The sequence below is a fragment of the Moschus berezovskii genome, chromosome 15 (assembly GCF_049115385.1).
Source record: "Moschus berezovskii isolate FMDL1 chromosome 15, NW_MosBer_1.0, whole genome shotgun sequence".
In the NCBI taxonomy this organism is placed as follows: domain Eukaryota; kingdom Metazoa; phylum Chordata; class Mammalia; order Artiodactyla; family Moschidae; genus Moschus; species Moschus berezovskii.
In genome coordinates this window covers 54,212,223-54,226,887 of record NC_142474.1, presented here as the reverse complement: position 1 = coordinate 54,226,887, position 14,665 = coordinate 54,212,223, and positions in this window count along the sequence as shown.

Below are 14,665 nucleotides of genomic sequence, written 5' to 3'. Positions count from 1 at the left end.
TAATAGTCTGAAAAATTTACTTCTATTGCTTTTCTTTTCTAGTTTCTTCATCATACCTGCATAGAAATACTTAAAGCCATATGGTTTACAAGAAGCAATGCATTATTTTGAAATCTGAATTTCTCAAAGGCATAATTACTTACTATATTTTAGTTGTAAGATTTGAATTATGGCAATAAAAGACTGGAACTATAAAGAAACATTTTCCTAAGCCAGTTTTTGTGCAAATAATATTTTTTCTAGAAATGCAACTTACAGAAATTTTATAAAAATAATAAATTTTCATTTATAAGAAATTTCCAACTCAGTTTTAATAATGCACCTGCTAAATTTTTTTAACCACAGAAATGAATGTCTATTTTTTAAAAAAAGAAATAATTACCTTGTGACATCTACGAAGAAAGGTCAGACAATTTTACATTTTCTCACTCCGTGGAAAAAAAGCAAATTAAAAAGAACAATTGACCTTTTCCTTTTCTACCCTCTCTTGCAAATATAGAACAGTATGTCAATCTTATTTCAATAAGTAGCGTAAAAAGCAAAGCAAGTAAACAAAAAATGAACTGTGCTGTTCAACTGGTCTCCTTAGACCGTTGCCCTAGACTAGGCTCTGAATGTTTTGGAACAAGAAGCCAGGCCTGCTTTGTTTCTCTATCTAATTTTGCACAGAACTAGGACAATGGTAACATGTCATCATTGAGGGCATGCAGTGCAAGATTTATCTTCCTGTGTTCAAACAAATCATTAGATTTATCTTTTTTGGTATCATAGGTCTTCATCGAGTCAAATAAACCATATTTTGTTTACTACACTGGAAAGATATAAATGCTAAATACTGTTTAACTTCATTTTATGAGAGTGAATATTATATTCTTCTTTCCAGTGACCTTTTACTGCCTCGTGAATAAAGAAATAATTTGCTAGTCAGAAATAGCAGCAAGAGAGTGATGGGATTTATGAGCAGCCCAGCTCTCCTAAAACTGAGAGATAAACATGATAGTTTCAGAATAAAAATAGAGAATTTCTCTGTACCCCATTCTCCAAACTTTTGCCAACTTTATATCATCCAGTAAATAATGCACAGTGTTTAAAGGGTAGACAACTCATCAATCTTTTGCAACAGAAAAATGAAGTCAAAACCGGTGATAGATATGATACTTTGCCAAACTCTTGAGCATTGACTCCTTTAAAAAATATCAAAAAAAAGGAATACAGAAAACAAAAGGTAAAGAAGGTACTTTCACAAGAGGAAGAAAAAAAGCCTGATAACACCAAAAGCAAAGAAGACAGCCTAGTAATCAAGATTAGGGGTTTTGAAACTTGATAGTCAAACACTTTATAGTGGTGTAATATTGAACAGGTCACTTGCTTCCTGAATCTCAGCTTCCTCTAGTATAAGGTGGAAATCATATCAGTTCCTATCTTATAGTAATGGTAAGATAATTAAACGACATGAGAGATGTAGACCATCTTACTCTGTGCCTAGTACATTTTAAACACTTGATAAATATTAGCTACTGTTCATTTTATTTAATAGATGAAGTTTCTTACCATATATGCTTACATTATGGTCATATATGTTAAAATTGTGGTCACCCAGCAAATATTTGCAAAACACAGTCCATCAATTCATTGTCCAATTTCTCTTGAAGTGTCTTGGACAATTTCTTCTGAGATTTCCTGGTCTTGACATTGTGTCAGAATCTAGTAGCCTCAGAGAAACTTAAAAACCAAGTATTCAGGGATTCTCCTTAAAATAGAGAAAGCTGGAAAGAATTTTGCTACCATTCTTAGACACTAAGAAAAAGATGGCTAGTCTACAAAATCCTAACCTTTCTTGAATGCATTATAGAGCTGAGGTCAGAGGGAAAGCCTCAGGTTAATGGTAGAACAGAAACATTAATTAAAAAAAATATCCCAAGGACCTAGAGACTGTCATAGTGAATGAAGTTAAGTCAGACAGAGAAAGACAAATATCATATAGTATCACTTATGAGTGGAATCTAAAAACATGATACAAATGAACCTATTTACAAAATAGAATTAGAGTCACTGATGTAAAAAAACAAATTTTTGATTACTAAGAAGGAAAGGGGAGGAAGGATAAATTGGGAGATTGGGATTGACATGTACACACAATTGCATATAAAATAGATAACTAATAAGGGCCTACTGTATAGCACAGGGAACTCTACTCAATACTCTGTAATGGCCTTTATTGAAAAAGAATATAAAGGAGAACGGATATATCTACTTTGCTGTATACCTGAAACTAACACAATACTATAAATCAACTAAACTCCAATAAAAAGCAGTCATATATAAATAAGACATGGAATAAAGTAATAGAAACAACAACAACAAACAGAAATACAGCCATTACCTAAGCACCAAGTGCCATTGGAGGAATTTGACCCTAAAGGTCATCACAGCTAAAGCAACCCAAATCCATCTCAAGTCATCGTTACACTTATTCAACTCCCATGCAATTAACACACCAAATGAAAATATGTGCCATTTCCAGGCACAAATACCATTTGCCTAATATCAGTTCAGTTCAGTTCAGTCGCTCAGTTGTGTCCGACTCTCTGCGACTGTGCAATATAAGGTGTCTAGCATGCAAACAAGAATTATGAGAAACATAAAGAGGAAAGAAAAAAATAACACATTGTCAAGGAAATCAACAGAACCAGACTCCAGTATGATCCAGATATTTGTACTGTCACATGGGGCATTTAAAATAACTATGATTAATGTGCTATATGACTTTTGGTAGAAAAATAATGGATAAATATGTGAACAGCTGGGGAGTTACAGATGAAGAAAAGTATAAGAAAAATTAAATAAGAACACAGAAACAAAATAAACAATGAAAGAAACAGAAAATCTTTTGATCGGCTCATCAGAAGGAAAGAATTTGACACAGGTGAGAAAGTGTGAACTGAAGACAGGTCAATATAAATTACCCAAACAAAGCACTGCTGCTGCTGCTAAGTCACTTCAGTCATGTCCGACTCTGTGGGACCCCATAGACGGAAGCCCACAAGGCTCCCCCGTCCCTGGGATTCTCCAGGCAAGAACACTGGAGTGGGTTGCCATTTCCTTCTCCAATGTGTGAAAGTGAAAAGTGAAAGTGAAGTCGCTCAGTCGCATCCGACCCTTAGTGACCCCATGGACTTCAGCCCACCAGGCTCCTCCATCCATGGGATTTTCTAGGCAAGAGTACTGGAGTGGCTTGCCATTGCCTTCTCCGAAACAAAGCACAAAAAACCCAAAAAGAGTAAAAAATGAACCAGAACATCTGATGGCAGGAGACAATATCAGACAGTTAAACATATGTATAACTTCAATCCAAGAAAGAAAAGATAGAGAATGGGGCAGGAAAAATATTTGAAGAAATAATGGCTGAGAATTTTCCAGAATTAATCAGATACCAAAACACAACTCCAGAAAGCTTTAGTGGAAACCAAGCAGAGCAAATATGCAAAAACACACCCAAAAAAATCAAACTGCTGAAAACCAAAGATAAAGCCTTGAAAGCATCTGGAAAAAAGACAGATAATATCCAGAGAAAGAATCACATTGGACTTATCATTAAAAACAGTGATAGAACAAGCAAACAACAAATTCAAATGCATTATTTGACAGGTCTGGAGCAGTTACTGTTTGCTGCTAAGTTTTCCCTACAGATGCACCAAAAATTTATCTTGCAGTTTATTCCTGATTATGGCAACCAAGATTGGATGAGGGAACATAGGAATTTGAAAACATCAAGAAAGAGAGAAAATTTTTTATAACTCAGATATAACTCTGTGAATAGTGACGAGTCTGTTACATTCCAAAAAAAGACAAATTTGAGTTTACATGAGAAAATAAAACTCAATAAAGACATAGAAAACCTGAGCAACAGAATTAATAGACTGGACAAAATAATGACAGAAAACAGTCTTTCTCAAGTGCACATGTACTGTAACCAAAACTAGCCATATTCTGGGCCAGAAAGAAAGCCCCAATATAGTTTTGAAATTGAAATAATTTATGGCATGTTTTTTGAAGACAGAAGAATTTAACTAGAAATTGATGCCAGCACAACTAAAAATATCAAGATATTAATATTTAAAGAGTAAATAATACACTTGTAAATAACCCAAGGGCAAAAATTAAAGTGAAATTTAGAAAATAATCAAAATACATGATTTTCAAACTGGGGAATGTCTTGCATAGAGGGAAATTTATAATCTTAAATGCATTTCCTAGAAGGAATATAGAGTAAAAGTGAGATAACTCAGCTTCTAACTCAAGAAGCTAGGAAGAAAGAGCCCTAAAAACAAACCCAGATAAAGGAGAAAGAAGTAAATAAAAATAAGAGCAGAAATCAAAATAACAGGAAACATAGTATAAAGAAATTCAACAAACCTAAAGTTGATGTCTTGAAAATATTAACAAGAAGTCAAATCACAAATTATTACCATATCAGGAATGAAAAACTCAACAATATTTCCAGATACAATTTTCAACAGAAATGTCATGGGAAGATATGAGCAAATTTATGATTTGTAATTATTTAACAATTTAAGTGATACTGAAAAAATTCTAGGAAAATAGAAATTTTGAACAGCTCTCTATTAAAGATATTGAGTTATTGAAAACCATCTCATAGACGCGGACATAGAGAATAGACTTGTGGACACAGTGGGAGAAAGAGAGGGTGGTACAAATTGAGAGACCAGCATTGAAACAGATATCTTACCATGTGGAAAACAGATAGGCAGTGGGAATTTGCTGTATGACACAGGGAGCTCAAACCCAGTGTTCTTTGACAAGCTAGAGGGGTGGGATGTGGTGGGAGGTGGGAGGGAGGTTCAAGAGGGAGGAGATATAACTATGAGTTTGAGTGAACTCTGGGAGTTGGTGATGGACAGGGAGGCCTGGCGTACTGTGATTCACGGGGTCGCAAAGAGTCGGACACAACTGAACGACTGAACTGAACTGATGGTTGATTCATGTAGATGTACGGCATAAGCCAACACAACATTGTAAAGCAATTATCTTCCAATTAAAAAGAATAAATTTTAAAAAATCTCATAAAGGAAACTTCACAACCAGATGGTTTTTTAGTAGTGAATTATTCCATGTATTCAAGGAAGAAATCACATCATTATATACAAACTCTTGCAGAATATGGAAAGAAGGAACACTTGCCAATTCTTTTTTATGAAGTCAGAACAAACTTGATAGTAAAGCCTGATAAGAGTACTACAAAAAGATGAAAGTAAAGGCTATTCCATGTCATGACATTGGATACAAAAATCCCAGTATAATTTAATACAGAGTTATAAGTTAAAAAAAGAGAGAGAGAACATGAAAGTGTTAGTTGCTCAGTTGTGTCCAACTCTTTGTGACTCGATGGACTGTGTAAACCACCAGGCTCCTCTGTGCACAGAATTCTCCAGGCAAGAATCCTGGAGTGGGTTGCCATTCTCTTCTTCAAGGGTCCCTCCCAACCCAGGGTTTAAACCCGGGTCTTCCACATTGCAGGCAAATTGTTTACTATCTTTATTGTCAAAAAGTACTTAACAAACTTCAATGGTCATTCCTTATAAAAATACTGGTTAAAATGAGAATACAAGGAAAATTTCTATTTCAATAAAGAGTAATTACAAGGCTTCCCTGGTGTCTCAGTGGTAAAGAATGCACCTGCCACTGCAGGAGACACAGGCTTGATCCCTGGCCCAGGAAGATCCCACATGCCGCAGGGCAACTAAGCTTGTGCACCACAACTACGGAAGCCCAGGCTCTCGAGATCCAGTGCTCCACAAGAGAAGACACCACAGTGAGAAGCCAGTGCAACGCAGCTAGAGAGTAGCCCCGACTCACCGCAACTAGAGAAAGGCCTGTGCAACGACAAAGACCCAGCACAGCCAGAAAAAAATAAAATAAGGAAATACATTTTAAAAATAAAGAGTAACTACAAGTAAAATGAATAGAACACTTCATGTTTAGTGATGAGGAATTAGAAGATTTTCTGAGGTCAAGAAGCAGATAAAGTTATTTTGTTCTTATTCATTTCTAGGATTTATTAAACATTCTGTGTATCAGTGCTCTTTTTGTTAAATTCAAATCCAGTCCTATAATTTTTGGTATAATCCTTCAGTGAAATTGATATATTAATTAAAATGAGGGAATCGTCACAGGACTATTACGTCACGTTACAAAAGCATAGTAAGGGATAACAAAACTAGTTGAAAAGGATCTGTACAGTATATCATTCATGAAATTAAAAAAAAACGCAATCATGTTATACATGATGATTGCATCTACCTTTCTTCATAGCATAAAACTGGCAGGGAAGAATATTTTCCAATTTCAGAATAGTTGTGACTTCAGAGAAGAAAACAGAGGATATACAGTGATGATCCTAATGAAGATGAGCTGACAATTTTCAATGTTCCCAGGTGGTGCAGTGGTAAAGAATCTGCTTGCCAATGCCGAAGATGCAGGAGACTTGAGTTCAATCCCTGGGTCAGGAAGATTTCCTGGAGAAGGAACTGGCAACCCACTCTAGCTTAAAGAATCCCATGGACAGGGGAGCCTGGCACGCTATAGTCCAGAGTGTCACAAAGAGTCAAAGAGGACTGAGCATGCATGCAAATAAAACAGGAACACTTGAAATATTTAGCTTTTTTCATAGACATCTCTTACCTTTATCTCTGTGTTCTGCTAAAGTTTGAAACATTTCTTAATTAAAAAGAAAAAAATTACAGAGTTAGTGAACCTAATCTGGGATAACAGCAGTTTGCATGAAGAGATAGGAAACAGGTAAAGAAATTGAGCTGGCACAGATTTAGAGAATGAATTTAGGGTTACCAGAGAGGAAGGGGGGAGGGGATAGACTGGGAGTTTGGGATTGACAAATACATACCACTATAGTTAAAACAGATAACGAACAAGGATCTGCTGTATAGCACAGGGAACCCTGCTCAATATTCTGTAGTAACCTAAAGTGTTAGTAGCTCATTCGTGTCCAACTCTTTGTGACCCCATGAACTGTGACCTGCCAGGTTCCTCTGTCCATGGAGTTCTCCAGGTGAGAAATAGAGTGGGTTGTCATTTCCTTTTCCAGGGGATCTTCCCAACCCAGTATTGAACCTGGGTCTCCTGCACTGGAGGCAGATTCTTTACCTGAGCCAACAGGGAAGCCCTAATGGGAAAAGAATTTGAAAAAGAATAAAAACATGTATATATATAAAATGGAATCACTTTGCTGTACACCTGAAACTAACACAACACTGCTAATTAAGGCGTGCTGTGATTCATGGGGTTGCGGAGAGTCGGACACGACTGAGCGACTGAACTGAACTGAACACAAAATAAAAATTAGAAAAGGAAACTAAGCTAGTAAAATTGATGAGTCTTAGCAGCTGATGAGGTGATGAGAGGAAATGGAGGGGGAGGGGAGAGAGAGAGATCAAAGATGAAACTGAAGTGTATATGTTAACGGTAAGGAAGGATGTGGGCTGGGTTGGGGTGGAGTAGGGGCTCGACTGGGGACAATGATGCTATCCACAAAATCAGAGAACATGGGCAAGAGGCTCAGGAAGGGGAGGATGAGTTTAAAGAGTGAGTTGGATTTTTGGTGAGACATCCAGTTATAGATGTAGTTGAAACTGGACAAAATGGACTGAGAAATTAAGGAGGAAGCCATCATATTTGAGAGCAACAGAACTGATTACTGGAAACATGACTTAGCTACATTTCCAAGGACATGAAGGTTATAAGAGGAAGAAGGAAAATCACAGCAAGTCTCTTGTGCAATGTGGTATGAGCCTGGGTGGGTAAGAGACACAGAGGAGAAGGAGGAGAGGGCTGACCCAGCAGCCAGTGGAAGACAGAACTTTTTTTGACATTTGAGCTGCATTTTATTCAATTTTTATTGGAGTATAATTGATTTACAATGTTGTGTTAGTTTCAGGTGTACAGCAAAGTGAATCAGTTACATATACATATATCTACTTTTTTGGATTCTTTTCCCATATAGGAAACTGCTGCTGCTGCTAAGTCACTTCAGTCGTGTCCGACTCTGTGCGACCCCATAGACAGCAGCCCATCAGGCTCCACTGTCCCTGGGATTCTCCAGGCAAGAACACTGGAGTGGGTTGCCATTTCCTTCTCCAATGCATGAAAGTGAAAAGTGAAAGCAAAGCCACTCAGTCGTCTCCAACTCGCAGTGATCCCATGGACTGCAGCCCACCAGGCTCCTCCATCCATGGGATTTTCCAGGCAAGAGTAGAGTATCAAATAGAGTCCTTATTATCCATTTTATATAGTGTGTGTATATCAGTCCCAATTTATCCCATCCCCCTACCTCCAATAACTGTAAGCTTGTTTCCTGACTGTGATGGAAGAGAGGATGACACAAAGAAGTGGTAGTCTTCACAGTTAAGTGCCCAGGAGCAATGAAAGAGCATGAGAATGGACATAGAGCTCTTGTGTTTAGCAACTAGGAGGTCACAGGCCTCAGGAAGAGGAGAAGCAAAGAGGAGCAATGATGGTGGCTACTATGGTGACTGGCCACCCAATGGGTGCAGACAGGAGCAGGGAGCAGAAATGAGTCACTGCTTCCTGGCCTCTCCATGTCAGCTGCTATCTTCCTTTCTGCCCATTCTGATTGCTCCTCTGAGACTGGTCTTCACCCAGACTCACTGAGTGCTCATCCAGCTGCCATCTCCTCTCCTTTATCCTGTGGGTCTTGGCTAAAGAGAACTGAGGAACTGACTCTAAAATAAAACATGTTCATCCCAGTCATGCATAAATAAATATCCCTTCACTATTCCCTACATCTGAATCTCTGAGATCCTCCATTTCGCTGATCTTATTTATCCTTGAAGCTGTCCTCAAACACTTCCCAGTCTCCTGAATTGCATACAAATGGAGGAATATTTGGAAAAAGTGTAATTGCTGTTGTTTGTTATTTTGTCCTGTCACGGTGCTTCCTTATACCATCTGGACTGGAGGTGGACTTGCTAAAAAAAAAAAAAATCCAGAAAGGACAGTCTCACAAATCTGAGCCTGGAAGAGAGAAGGAAGTCCTTAGTCTCTCCTCAGAAAACAGATCTTTACAGAGTTTCCTGGCCAAACGTGAAGCCAAGGTGTTGCTAAATCTGGGAAGTGCATCAAACACAAACTGTGAGGCTTCTGTGCACAACTGTGCTCAATTTCACATGGTCTGTTTGTTGCTTTAAATGAACATCATAGGAATAATCACAACAGACACCTGTATGGTACTGGGTGCTTTTTAAATTCTTTCCACATGCAAGAGAGAATTTTATCCTCCCAATAAATTGGTGATGTTTGGAGTCTCTGAGAAGCTACACGATCAGGTGAAGAGCAAGGTCTATGCTGGGGCCAGGTCTTTGGATTCCCCACCCAGCACCCTGCACCACTGTGGTCCTTCTTCAGTACTCACCATGGCTGAAAACAGAGATACCTGTCTTTGCCTCTGGGAGAAATTAGGCAAGGTACAATGAAAAGGTAAATGTCCACCCTGCAATGATCGACATAGGATTGATTCACCATTTCTTTGTTCTTTTTAGGGAAAGCATGGTATTTGTTTGGAGGAAATGAATGAATAGGCTGACTGTGCCCAAGCATGGAATCAGAGTGGAATTTGGGCTCGCACTGAAAGAAGCAAGAAGAACTTATGATTGAATCATGAAAAAGGAGGATAAAGGGAAACGTAATAAGGGGGCAGAGACAGGGAAAGTCAAAAGGTTCTGTTTTGTATTTTGTATTATGTCTTCTTTCTGATCCCCTAACTTTGCAGTTAAATAACGAAGCACATGCAACAGCTGGGGTGAATGCATGGCGTAGACAAAGGAATATACCTTCTGTATTTAGATTCAGGAGGATGAAACCACCCCAGGGAAAGAGAGAAGACTAGGAGTGCAATTAGGACTCCAGAAAAATTGTGAGGAGGTTTTCTGGACTGTCACAGGCTATGGATTTGGGCTTTAGGCCAAGTTCAAACACATTTCTCAAGGGCAGGAGGCCTCAGCAGGCATCTGCTTTACTTGAGAAATCAGAGAGCATTTCCAAAGCATTTATTTGCATGTCTTTGATCCTGTGCCAAATTCAACACACAAAAGAAAAAAATAAATAGTTATATACTTACATATATATGTATGCTGCTGCTGCTGCTAAGTCACTTCAGTCGTGTCTGACTCTGTGCGACCCCATAGACGGAAGCCCACCAGGCTCCCCCGTCCCTGGGATTCTCCAGGCAAGAACACTGGAGTGGGTTGCCATTTCCTTCTCCATATATATGTATATACATATACATATGTATTTCCTTAAAATCATTGATTTATTCAAGAAAAATGTGTCATAGTGACATACAATTTTTGTTTAAGTGAGGAAGAACAGTGTACTTTTCATTGCACTGTCTTACAAAGGCAACCTTGGCTGACAATGAATGGCTACTCCCTGGGGACATTTAAGAAGATGCTGATGATATATGCTTTTTTAGAAAAAAAATTTAAAATAATTTCTACTGGACTACGGTTGCTTTACAATGTTGTGTTAGTTTTTGCTGTACAGAAAAGTAAGTCAGCAGTATGTACACTTATATTCTTTCTTTTTTGGATTTTCTTCCCATTCAGGTCACCACAGAGCATTGAGTACAGTTCTTTGTACTATACTGTAAGTTCTCATTAGTTATCTATTTTATGCATAGTATCAATAGTGTATATATGTCAATCCCAATCTCCCAGTTCCTCCCACTTCTCCATCCCCCTTGGTATCCATACATTTGTTCTCTACATCTGTGTGTCTATTTCTGCTTTGCAAATAGGTCCATCTGTACATTTTTCTATATTCCACATATGTGTGTTAATATATGATATTTGTTTTTCTCTGATTACTTCACTCTGTAAGCCAGTCGAACAACATGCTGCTGACACATTTTGAGACAATGGTAGAGACAGTCTTCACTAATAGAACGTTGATTCCCATCAACTCTGACATTTACCCTTTATTATTAATTATAAGAGAGAAAGAAGGACCATGAAGCCATTAGAAATACTACCTAAGGTAGTTTCCCAGTCTTAAGGACAATAAAGACAAGCATAGTAGAGAATCAAAATACAGTATGGCCTTGCGCTTTAATTTATGACAAGTTACTTATTTTCTTCTCTGAGTTGCCTATGATCATGAATCTATTTATTCTTTGGCTCAGACCATTTGGGTTAAGTAAGAAAGATCTGGATCAAAAGATCCATTTGAGACCTTTCATTTCACATTAAAGATAGAGTTTTCCTTTTCCTCATTATGGCTGAGGAAAGAGATGTGTGTCCAGTTTTCATTGCAAGAGAGGCATTGTCAAAAGTGTTCACTAACTGGAAAACTCTAGGATGAAAACAAAAGAAAATAGAAAATCCCACCAACAACAAAAGCAGCAAGAAAACCTCTCTTTTGGTTCTGTCTGCTAGCATTGAGCAGTGAAATTGAGTCCAGGCGAGACAGATCCCAGGTGAAGGAGTCAGATGAGAAAAATTGGCACCATGCAGCCTGTGAAAATTGTGGACACTGGGGAAGAGCAGTAGAATTTAACTGTCACAATGATAAGATCATCAGCTTAAACTATTTGAGACAGGAAGGAAGCAAGCTGTAGGTGGAAGTGACCCCACAATGAAGGAGGTAAGAGGAGAAGGAAAGAGGAACTTTTAGACAAGAGATTCACAGTGGGGCGGGGTAAGGAGGCGAGGGACATGAAAAGTATATTGGCTTTATTTTTGCTGCTGTAAGAAATGAACTGGAACTCAGTGGCTTAAAATAACAGAAATTTGTTATCTCAAAGTTCTGGAGGTCAGAGTCCAAAATCCATCTCAGTGGGCTAGTGTCAAGGCATTGGTAGGGATGTATTCCTTCTGAAGCTCAAGGGCAGTATACATGACTTGATTTTCCCAGTTTTGATTGAATGTTGTTATTCTTTGGATCACAGGCCATCCCTTAACCCCTGTTTCCATGGCGATATTGTCTTCTTTGATTATAGTCTTCTTATATCCCTCTTAAAAGGACCCCTTGACTACATTGGAAGTTTCTGAATAATACAGGTTATTCTTCCCATCTCAATGTTCTTAATTTAATCACACCACAAAGTCCTTTTAACCATACAAGATACATAAGGTACACATTAACAAGTTTCTGGGATTAGAACATGAACATCTTTGAGAGCCATAATTCAGCCTACTGCAGAAGGTGTTCACAGAACATTAACAAGACTATTTGCAATCTACCAGTCAGAATGGCCATCATCAAAAGTCTACAAACAATCAATGTTTGAGAGGTTGTGGTGAAAAGGGAACCCTCCTACATTGTTGCTGGGAATGAAAATTGGTACAGCTACTATGAAGAACAATATGGAGGTTCTTTAAAAAAAACTAAAAATAGAGCTACCCTATGATCCAGCAATTGTATATCCCAGTCCTGGGAATATACCCAGAGGAAAACATGGTTTGAAAGGATACATGCACCCCAATGATCACTGCGGCACCATTTACAATAGCCAAGACATGGAAGCAACCTAAATGACTATTGACAGATGGATGGATGAAGAAGATGTACATATATACACTGGAATATTACTCAGTCATAAAAAAGAATAAAATAGTACCATTTTTAGTAACATAGATGGGCCTAGAGATTAGCATCAATGAAGTAGACCAGAGATAAATATCATATGATACTGCTTATATGCAGAATCTAAAATAACTGACACAATTGAACTTATTTACAAAATAGAAACAGACTCACAGACTTAGAAAACAAACTTATGGTTACCAAAAGGGAAAGCCTGGGGAGAGGGATAAACTGAGAGCTTGGGATTGATAAGTACATATTACTATATTTAAAATACATAATAACTATAAACATATGAAATAAATACATCATTACACAAAGACTAGCCTCAAATAAAATCTGGAAGAAAAAATATAAATAAAATAAAGTGGATAAGCAACAAGGACCTACTCTCTAGCAAAGAGAACACTGTTTAATATACTGTAACAACCTAAATAGAAAAAGAGTTTGTTAAAAAAAAAAATACATGTACAGGGGATCAATCCTGGGTGTTCATTGGAAGGACTGATGCTAAAGCTGAAACTCCAATACTTTGGCCACCTCATACAAAGAGCTGACTCACTGGAAAAGACTCTGATGCTGGGAGGGCTTGGGGGCGGGAGGAGAAGGGGACGACAGAGAATGAGATGGCTGGATGGCATCACCAACTCGATGGACATGAGTTTGAGTGAACTCCGGGAGTTGGTGAAGGACAGGGAGGCCTGGTGTGCTGTGGTTCATGGGGTCGCAAAGAGTTGAACATGACTGAGCGACTGAACTGAACTGAACTGTGCATGTATAACTGAATCACTTTGCTGTATACCTGAAACTAATACAACATTGTTAATCAACTATACTCCAAAAAAGAAAAATTAACAAACAAGAAGTCACCAGTGAACGGAGTGAAGAGAATGTTGGGGATCATTAAGTGTGTGATTGAACATTTTAGTACTCAAAGAACAACCAGCCTAACCATCCTGGAAACCTTCCTAGAGGGTGACTCAGTTCAGTTCAGTTCAGTCGCTCAGTTGTGTCCGACTCTCCGCGACCCCATGAATCACAGCACGCCAGGCCTCCCTGTCCATCACCAACTCCCGGAATTCACTCAAACTCATGTCCACAGAGTTGGTGATGCCATCCAGCCATCTCATTCTCTGTCGTCCCCTTCTCCTCCCACCCCCAACCTTTCCCAGCATCAGAGTCTTTTCCAGTGAGTCAACTTGTCGCATGAGGTGGCCAAAGTATTGCAGTTTCAGCTTTAGCATAAGTCCTTCCAATGAACACCCAGGATTGATCTCCTTTAGAATGGACTGGTTGGATCTCCTTGCAGTCCAAGGGACTCTCAAGAGTCTTCTCCAACACCACAGTTCAAATGCATCAATTCTTCGGCAATCAGCTTTCTTCACAGTCCAACTCTCACATCCATACATGACCACGGGAAAAACCATAGCCTTGACTAGACGGACCTTGGTTGGCAAAGTAATGTCTCTGCTTTTTAATATACTATCTAGGTTGGTCATAGCTTTGCTTTCAAGCAGTAAGCGTCTTTTAATTTCATGGCTGCAATCAGCATCTGCAGTGATTTTGGCGCCCCAAAAAATAAAGTCTGACACTGTCTCCACTGTTTTTCCATCTATTTCCCATGAAGTGATGGGACCAGATGCCATGATCTTTGTTTTCTGAATGTTGAGCTTCAAGCCAACCTTTTCACTCTCCTCTTTCACTTTCATCAAGAGGCTTTTGAGTTCCTCTTCATTTTCTGCCATAAGGGTAGTGTCATCTGCATATCTGAGGTTATTGATATTTTTCCCGGCAATCTTGATTCCAGCTTGTACTTCTTCCAGCCCAGCGTTCCTCATGATGTACTCTGCATATAAGTTAAATAAGCAAGGTGACAATATACAGCCTTGACATATTCCTTTTCCTATTTGGAACCAGTCTGTTGTTCCATGTACAGTTCTGACTGTTGCTTCCTGACCTGCATACAGGTTTCTCAAGAGGCAGGTCAGGTGGTATAGCATTCCCATCTCTTTCAGAATGTTCCACAGTT